Raw genomic sequence first — 10482 nt, 5'->3', positions numbered from 1 at the left:
TCTCATTTCTGATTCTCAGGGGAAGAGTGTGAAGGCAGAGGTATCAGTGTTCAGTAGGGAAAGGAGGAAGAGACTCAGTGGAAACTGGGAGGAGCCACAGAAGCAGGGATGAGAGGCTGAGCACAGTGCTTCTTTTCATAGTCAACTTGGCTGGACTTGGAATCGCCTGGGAGACACACCTCTGCATGTGCCCTCGAGGGGTTTCCAGGTTGGGTTAACTGAGGAAGGGAGACCCAAACTGAGTGTGGTGACATCATCCATGGTGGGTCCCAGGCTGAACAGGGGGAAAAGAAGGAGGGAGCCACAAACAAACGGGGCTGGGGCTATCGCTCAGTTTGTAAAGAACTTGCACAAAGCCTTGGGTTGAATCCGAGCCACTGCATAAAACCAGACATGGTGGCTCGGAATGGTAATCCCAGCATGGGGAAGGTAGAGGCAAGAGAGCTAAAGACAGGGTCAGCCTTTGTTAAATAAGGCCAGCCTGGTCTATGTGAGACACTGACTCAAACAAATGAAAACAAACACAATAACATACAATTCCCCGTGTTCATAACAGTTCCATGCAGGAAGGAGTTTGTTTCTGAAGCATGGTGGCTTATTGAGTTCTTCTGCTGGAGATTTGGTTTTGGGGCCTCAGAGATATCTAAAGCCAGGTTACTGTAGGATCCAAGTCATTAGGAGCTTGGAAAACTCAGTCCTTCACCATCCTACAAGAAGAAAGGAGGCTGGGCAGTGGTGGCGCACACCTTTAATCCCAGCACTCAGGAGGCAGAGGTAGGCGGACCTCTGAGAGTTTGAGGCCACACTGGTCTACAGAGCTAGTTTCAGGACAGACTCCAAAACCTACACGGAGGAACCTTGTCTCAAAAGAAGAAGGAGGAGAGGTAGGAGGAGGGGGAGGAGGAGGAGAAGATAAGAAGAAGAAGAAGAGAGGAGGAGGAGAGAGAAGAGAGGAGGAGGAGGAGAAGGAGAAGAAGAAGAAGAAGGAAAGAAGAAAAGAAGGAGAAGGAGAAGAAGAAGAAGAAGAAGAAGAAGAAGAAGAAGAAGAAGAAGAAAAGAAGAAGAAGAAGAAGAAGAAGAAAAGAAGAAGAAGGAGAAGAAGAAGAAGGAGAAGAAGGAGAAGAAGAAGAAGAAGAAGAAGAAGAAGAAGAAGAAGAAGAAGAAGAAGAAGAAGGAAAGAAGAAAAGAAGGAGAAGGAGAAGGAGAAGAAAGGAGAGGCATTGGGGTTGAGGGGGCAGTGTCGACCTTCTCATGACATCACGGATGTTCCAGTGTGAAAGCTTCAGGCTGGTTAATTCTGTGTTGTGTGAATGCACAGATTTCATTTATCCCATCTCCTGCTGTTGGGTTCTTGGTTTTGTCCCCTTTAAAACAGTATAGGTGGTGCTGTGCCTGTTCTGGAACCCGCCTTTTCCAGGTTAAAAATGACACAAACAGTACACATTAGATGAAGAAAGCTGGGAATGCAGACAAGCTTTCTTCACACACACACAGTAAACAGGTTTTCATTGCTGTAGCCCGTGTTGAGAGAGCCTGGTGACCATTAAACTTTTTGTGTGTCTTTCCTGACTTTAGGGGTATGTGCACACATGTCCATGTGTTTTTTCCCATTCATAAGCATTGGCCACTATTAAATATACAGTACGATATCTTGCTTTTCCAGTTAACAATTTGTGGCCTAATATTTTCAGCCTACACCAGGCACCTCAGCCCTGTTTTTAATGATCTCCCCATGTCTCATTTGATAGGCAAACTGCAATGTGCAGAATCCTTTACTGCTGTTCATTTAACCTATAGCTAAATGAAGCAGCTGAAGCAGGCCACCTTAAAGGCAGGCAGCACACAGCCTGGCTTGTGTATGCAAGCGGTGGCCCATCCCCCTCCCCCCAGCACCCCTACCCACCCACCGAGGGAAGCCCTGTAAGTCAGCAACTTCTGGGTCAACCTGGTCCCATGCTGTTGCATGGCTCCCCTTGTCCCTGGAGAAAAGGTTTATTGCATTTTCCACACAGCATGAACCATGCAGTGTCACTGATGTCGGTGACACTGGTTCCTGGGCTCAATAGAAGCCTTTGAGGCCGTGTGGGGATCTTTAGTACTGAGCTGTGGACCTGGCGTTGTTTCCAAGGCTGGGCTCAAGAGTGACAGGGCTCCTGATCCCAACCCAACGCTGCTGCAGACCTTGGTGACATTAGAGACAGCCTGAGATTGATCCTGACACTGCCATCTCAAGAGGAAGTCCAGCTGCTGCTTCCTTTCAGCCCATTACTTCCAAGGCTGTCCTTCGTCCCTAATGGCCTCTGTGTCAACAAGGGTGTGAGACTCAAGGACAAAGCAAATGTTAGGGTATTGATGGGAACAGCATTGCCCACATCGACTCCTGGCATCATGCCCCCAAGCTCTCTGATCACAGTGAGCACTGAGTAGGCAGGTGCCCTGCCCTGGCTCACCACCATCAAAGCTGGATGTCACCATCACAGGGCTCTGTCATTATGATCTCTAGTACCAGCCGTTACTATAGCAATCCTGATTTCACACTGCACGGGACTCTTCCCTCACCCACATCTCCAAACCTCTCAAAACCTTAGATGCTGGATATGAATTATAACCATCTTACAGGTGTTAAAACAGCTTTAGTCCAGTAATGATGGACATGGTATCTCCTTAGAACTCATACACCTATACACCTCTCCCCAACCCCTGCAACTGTATCAGGGGTTAATTCTCTCTCTCTCTCTCTCTCTCTCTCTCTCTCTCTCTCTCTGCCTATGAGTACTTACGTGAGTGCACAGGTGTGCCTGCTCATGGCATGTGCATGTGGAGGTCGGAAACAACCTTGGTACTTGAGTATTGTTCTTGCTGCATTGCCGTCCTCTTTTTAGAGGGTCTCTCACTGGCTAGAACTTGTCAAGTAGGCTAGGCTTGGTGGCCACTTCTGCCCCAGTTCCCAGTCAGAGCAGCTGATATCATAACACCATTTTGGAGGAAGATGTGATTTTACATTTAGGTTTCAAAAGTACCATCACCAGAGCAGATTGTCACGTTTTATGAGACACCCCATTTATGTGTCTGCACCTTAAAAATAAGGGCTCGCACATCTTGGAAGTGTTTACAGCCACAGTCTGTGCCGGTTCGTAGGAAGCTTCAGCTTTGTCAGGAGCCAGCGAGGGCCTGGTGTGCTCACAGCTTGTGGGGCAGCATCCTCTCAGTCCACTCAGCCTGACAGTGATGGCTGACAGGTGTCAGCCCTGGAAACCAGGTGAGCCCTACATCCCCTGCACAGAAACTAGGCTCCCACTGGAGGCAACATATTTCTTTTTTATTTCTCTCCATCTCTTATAGAGATGCACAGATGTTTCTTTGTATGAGCTCCATACTGGGTGGCTTATGAAATTTATGTCATTAAATCCCTCACCAGGCCCGTGTGAAGCAAACATTTGGAGTCCAGCATTTCCCGACCTGGGGCAGAGTATTTAATCTAAATCTCACTTCCACGATCTGCACGATGAGAATAATAGTAACAACATCCCATTGGGTGTGAAGATCTAACGAAGCACCATGCTTCGGCCTCCACATAAACTCCTGAGGCTTACATCTTGTCAGCTTGACTGGATTTAGAGCCACCTGGACGACGCAGCCTGGGGCATGTCTGTGAGGGTGTTTCTAGGGAGGTTAACTGGAGAAGGGAGACCTGCCCTTCGTAAGGACTGCTCCATCCCATGAGCTGGAGTCCAGAACTGAATAAACAGGAAGGGGAAACAGCGAGCACAATGCTCCTCTGTGCTTCCTGGTTCCTCAAGAAGTGAGGTGAGGGATCGGCGGGAGTCTCGCCTGCCACGGTGCCTCCCTCACCACGATGGCTGCGTCCTCAAACCATGAGCCAGAACAAGCCTTCCTACTGCGGGGCATTTCGGTTGGGACTTGGGGAGGGATTGTGTCACAGCAATGAGAAAGTACTCAGCGTAACGATGGAAAAGGAGGCCAGAGAGAGGACGAGACAGGGACCTCGTGGGCAGAGCAGACAGGACCGCGGCTGGGCGGGAGGTTATGTGCTGTGGCAGCAGAGATCAGTATGGTCCCCTCTTGGAAAGACATGGCTTCTCTGCAAGAGTGTGCAGAAAGGGAGTGGACCCAATGGACGGAGGCTCCTGGAGTCTCACCTCCAGGATGGAAGACAGTGCATCCCTGAATGTCAATGGGGGCTTCAGGGCACACCCCCACGCTTGTTCTCCATATTTTATAACTGCTGCTTGGTGAGCCCCTGCTGAGGTCAGACTTAAAATGCATCCTTGGCAATGCAATCCTGCCACAGTGCCAAGGCCTCCCCAGCATCCTTGTGCTCTGGCTCCCAAAGCAGCAGAGACAGAAGTGGGGTCTTCGAGAGGCTCTGTTGTCGTGAAGGGACAAGTGCAGTAGTAAGAGTGAGTCCTCATGAAATGGGTTTGTGACAGGAGCAAGCCCTCCTCCCGTCCACACATGCGCCTTACACGGCTTCCTTCTCAGCAAGAAGGCCCTGGACAGGCTGAACTTCCTTGCCCAATAAGTTCCTCTTCCCTGAAACACCACATCTCAAGTGTTCTGTCACAGCAGAGGAAACGGGCTGAGCTGTCGTCAAAAGCAGAAGGCTTTGAATGTACAATGTCCCCATGCTTGGTCCTCACCTGGCTGTGCTGTTCTGGGAGTTGGTGGAAACTTTACAGGAGGCCTTAGTTGTTGGGGGCAGGGGTAGGTCTTTGGGCAGGGGATGTCTTGGAAAGTTACAAAGGGCCACTTCCTCTGTCCATCCTGAGGTGGGTATCCTCTGCCACATGCTCCACCATCATGATATTCAGCCTCACTGTGAATATGTAATCAACGGAGGCAAGGACTCTGGGCTGACACCCTGAAACGGAAGCCCAGCCAATCCCCTCAAATTGCTAATGTCAGGTGCCCTGTCACAGTGACGTGACATCTTGATGAACACAATGCCATCCATGTGACAGCTGGGTAGACATGGGTTCAGAGTTCTAACAGCTGAGTCCACGCAGCTAGTGAGCGGTGAAGGAAGACTTGAAGCCTAGGTCTCTCCATGCTCCCTCCCCTTCCCTTCCCCAAGACCTCCCACAGTGCCAGAGAAGATCAAGACCTCCTTCCTGCTAAGAAGGGGTTCATAAACTTAAAAAGAAAAAAACATAAAACAAAACAAAACTGGGCAATCTCAGAGAGAAACCCAGTTTAATTAAGTTAATTTGTTAAGGACTTATTGTAGTGAGGGACGTTTAAATGAGTACAGTTTGTTTTCTTTAATTATTAATTTTCCCCACAGAGTTATAGAAGCTCATAATATAAAGAATAAAATGGCTTTAGCTGTGGAAGTCAGAACCTCTTCATTCCCTGTCCTCTCGGGAAAACAACCACCCACATTTGACTCTTCTGCAACTGCTTAAGGAGTTTGTTTCTGGTTGCAGCCTTCAGCTTGGTTGGATTAACGAGCGCCCACCCGCCCAAGCTGAGGCTGGAGAGATGTCAGTGGCCAAGAGCACACACTGCCCTTGCGGCCGGTCTGAGCTTGCTTCTCAGCACCCACTTTAGACAGCTCACAACTGCCTGTAATTCCAGCTCCAGGGGTCTGACGACCTCTTCTGGCCCCCCTGGGCTCCTGCACTTGCATACATGCCCCCCCCCACATGCATTGTTAAAAATAGTAAGGTCAATATAGTCTAAAGAGAAGCACCGAAGTCATTAATGAGCATGTTACTGAGAGGGGAAGAATTTCCCCAAAGGTGAGCGGTGCCCTCCCCTGGACTAAAGAAATGGAGTAAAGGAGGAAGCCTGCTCAGTACTCCTGCTCCCTTTCTCTGCTTCTTGACCCCCAGTATGCGCCAGCCTCCTCTGCCCGCCACACTTCCCCTGCCCTGATGGATCTGAGCCAGAAGAACCCTTCATCGCTTATGTAGCAGCAACAGAAGGAGAGACTACCACAGCTGACTACAGATGTCACTCATTGAACTCCAGCCTCTCTCCAAGGGACCAATCGTCCTCTTAGGGTGCTCACATCAGGTTTTCTTTCATTTCATTTACCTGGAGAAATCTTCATGGTGCCTCTGCCCTCAGGTCTGCACTGTGCCCACACCTTGCCCATACCTGCCATGCCAAGGACATCCTCTGTCCCCACGCCCTCACCCTCTCCTGGAGAGAGACTGTTTCCAGAGCTTGTGTCTTGTTCATTCTAAGCTGGCCCTCTTGTACTTTTTATTTGTTTTTGTTTGGTTGGTTGGTTTTGTTTTCTTTTTGGTTTTTGAGACAGGACATTTCAAAATATGTAGCCCTGGTTATCCCAGAACTCGATTTGTAGCCCAACTTGCTTTGTAGACCAGGATGGCCTGGAACTCACAGAGATCCTCTTGTCTCTGCCTCCCAGTTGTTAAGACTAAAGGCTGTGGCATGTGATTTCCCTTGCACTTAGGGATGATGGTGCCTGCCTGTGACCACACGGTGCTCCTTCTTCTATGAGTTTATATAGTTTGATGGAAACAAATTAATAATTAAAAGAAACAAACTGCACCAGTGTACTTTTTCTGCAATAATACTTAACAAACTAACCTAATAAATTGCTCTCTCAGGATTTATATTTTTGTCTCTTTTTAATAAATCAATTAAGGAAGTAAATTAATCCTGCTTCCTATCAAGGAAATGACACCAGACAGGGAACCAGATCATCACCAGTTCCAAGCCAGCCTGAGAGACAGTGAACTGAAGGCCAGTATGAATTTACATAATGAGAGAAAAAAAAAATCCATGAGTTGGGGAACAGGGAGTGTGGCTCACTGACAGAGCACTTGCTCAGTGTGTAAAAAGCCCAGAGTTTAGACTCCATTACCACATAAACAAGCAAACAACAATTCCATTGTCCTGAGTTTTATCTAACATCCCCCAGTTCAGAGATGCCTGGCTAGGACTTTGAGGTAGCAGAGCACATCTGGCTTTATGAGTGGTGAAGTGCTGTGGATATCACTCTATATAAATAAAACACTGATGGCCAGTGACCAGGCAGGAAGTATGGGCGGGACAAAGAGAGAGGAAAATTGGGGAAACAGGAAGGAGGGGGAGAGACTGCAGCCATGGCCAAGACAAGCAGCATGTAAAGACGCCGGTAAGCCACCAGCCATGTGGCTAGGTATAGATTTATAGAAATGGGTTAATTTAAGATATAAGAACAGTTAGCAAGAAGCCTGCCACGGCCATACAGTTTATAAGTGATATAAGCGTCTGAGTGATTATTTTATAAGTGGATTGTGGGACTGCGGGGCTTGGGGAACCTGGAGAGAAGCCCTCCAGCAACAGTGAAGAGGGCTGGGTCCAGACTCTGAGCCACATAACCGTTAGCCACACTGTCAGATATGATTGCTGTTAGGCATCCTGGAGCCCCTGCAGGCTCCAAGGGGTAATGCAGGCTGCATCTGGTTAAATGACAGCTAGCAGAGAGGCATCTTGACACACAGCTGTCATTTCCCCAATTCCAGCACACTGTCTAGGTATCCCCACACCTTGTCCTTAAGCATCTATGTATTAAAAGGATTTCTTTTTGACTCAATGGTTAAAAGAATACTGCTCTTCCAGAGGACCCAGATTTGATTCCCAGCACCTACTTGGTAGCTCACAACCATTAACTACAGTTTCAGGGAATCCAGTGGCCTCTTCTGGCCTCCAGGGGTACTACATGCAAACCTGGGACAAATGGCTGAGATGCCTATTGAATATCAAAGTGGACACCAGCCACCAGGTCCTCCCAGCTTTGTTAGGCTGCTACCTGTCCCAGGGGCCTGCCTGGCTGGAAGACCCCACCCCTCCCCTAACTTCTCCAGCCCAGGGGGCTGGGCGGCTCCTCTCTATATAATCCGACCATTTTGGTTGCCCGCTCTCTTTGTATCTTTGGGCCGCCTGGCTGCTGCACCAGGTTTCCCTCTCTCCCCTGTCTCCTCCCCATCTCCTCACACGTCCCAGCTCAGTCTAGCCGTGTCCACTCTGGAGTCTCCCAGATGTCCCTGCCTCTGGCCATGCTCACCCACATATCCACAATAAACTTTCTCCTCCACCATACCTAGGAACAGTCATGTTTTCTTACCTTATTTCTTTTTTTCATTCAGTGCACAGACATACAAGCAAGCCAAACACACATACACATAAATTTTTTAAAAATTAAAATCTTTTTATTGATAGGTAGCATATCTCAATAATATCAACAAGTATGACATGTAACCTGGAGCAGAATAAAAGTCTGATAAATGATTAGTAGATCGTGGAATCTTTCTAAAACTGTTGAGCAGAGGAAGAGAGACATCAGACTATGGCACAGCCCAAGCCACAGAAGCCAGTCATGAATATTAACTACCACTGTCAACTAGACTCTTGGGACACTCAGCATTGGGCATCACACCCAAACACTTTACACGAGTCATGTGTGAGTCATGCATATGATTCAGACGGAGTTGGGTCTGGATGAGTGCTTTCGTCTTTTATTTTGTTGCTTTTTAATTGGATCTGTATTGATAGTCCGTTTCCCTCCAGAATCAAACGGGCCGTCTGTTTTGCTGCACTCAACACTTGGGCAGTTTAAAGCGCTGTTAGAAAACAGCGTGGTCCCACAGACTCCCTTTCCCCATGGCAAGCTCTGTTTCCGGTGTTATGTGCTTCAGTAGAAGATGCCCAAGTCAGAACGTAATCAGTGTGGGCTCAGGGGCAGATCAGGGACCAGGCTAAGCCCTGGAATCTCCATGGAGTCTTTGAAGGTCAAAAATAAACAACAGTTCCTATGCCTGCTTCCTGGGCAAAACAGACGCCTTCTGCAGAGTGTTACTTTGCTCTCACCCTGGAGACAGGGATGCTGCACAGGAGTCTGAGGTTACGTAAGCTTTCTTCTCAGGACCTGTCCCTTTCACACCCTTTTAATTTTAGGCAACTTTGTGCTATTTCAGATTTCCTTCTAGAACATTCCAACTTGTCGGTGAATTCTTGCCCCTTCCAGGTGTGCCGCCATTTAATGTTGACTTGTTTTCTTCTAGAGTCATGGACGTTGAGCACTCCATGGAGCAGGTAAGGAATAGTGCCTGGCTCATCCTTTCTTTATTTTTAAATGAAATTCTGAAATAATATGCTGGTTTAGTTAATCCCTTTGAAGGACAGCTTTCTTTACATGGCTTAATAGTAGACTGAAATCTGGCAGAGACAGGTTTGGGACTGCGCTCAGGGTGGGAATGTACGAAACAAAAGAGGTCAAGGGACACTCTGCAAATCAGAAGAGCCCAACATCATTATATCAGTACACCCACTTCTGAGTCTTCTCCCCAAACGGTGTCCACATCTATGTACCCAGGCAGGGGCTTCAGGAGCATCTCTGGGTGATCAGCCACAGCAGACATCAGCGATGCCCACAAGGAAACTGCCCAGCCAGAAGGCTTAGTGAGCCTCTGTGCTCCCAAGAAAACCCACCCAGGGCCACCTGGGATGGCTTCTCGATGTCCCTTTCAGATGTTGATACATAATGGCAGGCATTTGTTTTTGTCTCCCAGATCTGTGGGTCACCTGATCTGTTGGCTGGAAATTGGGTTCTGGTCTGCTACAAAGAACAAAGTTTTTCCCATGTCAGAGGCGGGCAGGTCAGCCAATCACCACACATGTGTATTGAAAGAAGGCCAGCCAATCACACGTGTGTATTCAAGCCATTGTCTGTGCCACACCTGCTGACATTCCATCCACCAGAGTCAACAACATGGCCAGATACAAAGCTGAGGGGTAGAGCAGTTCATGGATGAAATATGGCCAAGACTATCCAGGGTTTGTACCCGATTGGTCCTGATGTGAGAATGCTGTAACAATAGCAGCAGACAGAGAGACACGGACAACAACTGTTGTTTCTCACAGTTCTGGAGATGGGCACTAGGAAACTGGTGTCTGGTGGAGGCTTCCTGGCTTGCTGAGAGCTCTCTTCTTGCTGTGTCTTCACATGGCAGGGTTGTGTGCTCACCAGCACAGTGCACCTGAGAGAGACAGAGAGGGGATGGAGAGGAAAGAGAATTATAGTTCACTTTTTTTTTTTTTAAGGTGACTAATCCCATTGACTTTCATAGTCTAAGCTAACCCTAGAGAGACGTTCTTTCCAAATACCACCACACTGGAGGTTAAAGTGTGAAATCTGGGAGAACACGGACTCAATCTGTAGCCCAGCTGAGAGGCAGCCTGACCTCTGTCGGAAGAGTTTAGGATTTTGCAATGGGAAGCACAGAGGATGGAAGACAGGAGGGTGAATCTTTTGGACAGCAGAATTCTGGCACGAAGAGGATCCTTCTGGAATCTGTCAAATACCGTGTGACTAGAAATAAATCAAGAAGTGAAGAGGCACCCACTCGTGCTTCTTCTGCCAATCAAGATGAGACAGGATCTTGCTATGTGTCCCAGGCTGGCCTTGAACTCACGACAATCTTCCTGCCTCAGCCTTCCATGTGC

This window comes from Peromyscus leucopus, chromosome 7 (genome assembly GCF_004664715.2).
Source record: "Peromyscus leucopus breed LL Stock chromosome 7, UCI_PerLeu_2.1, whole genome shotgun sequence".
In the NCBI taxonomy this organism is placed as follows: Eukaryota; Metazoa; Chordata; class Mammalia; order Rodentia; family Cricetidae; genus Peromyscus; species Peromyscus leucopus.
The sequence above is the reverse complement of the archived record's forward strand: the minus strand, read 5'-3'. Positions refer to the sequence as shown.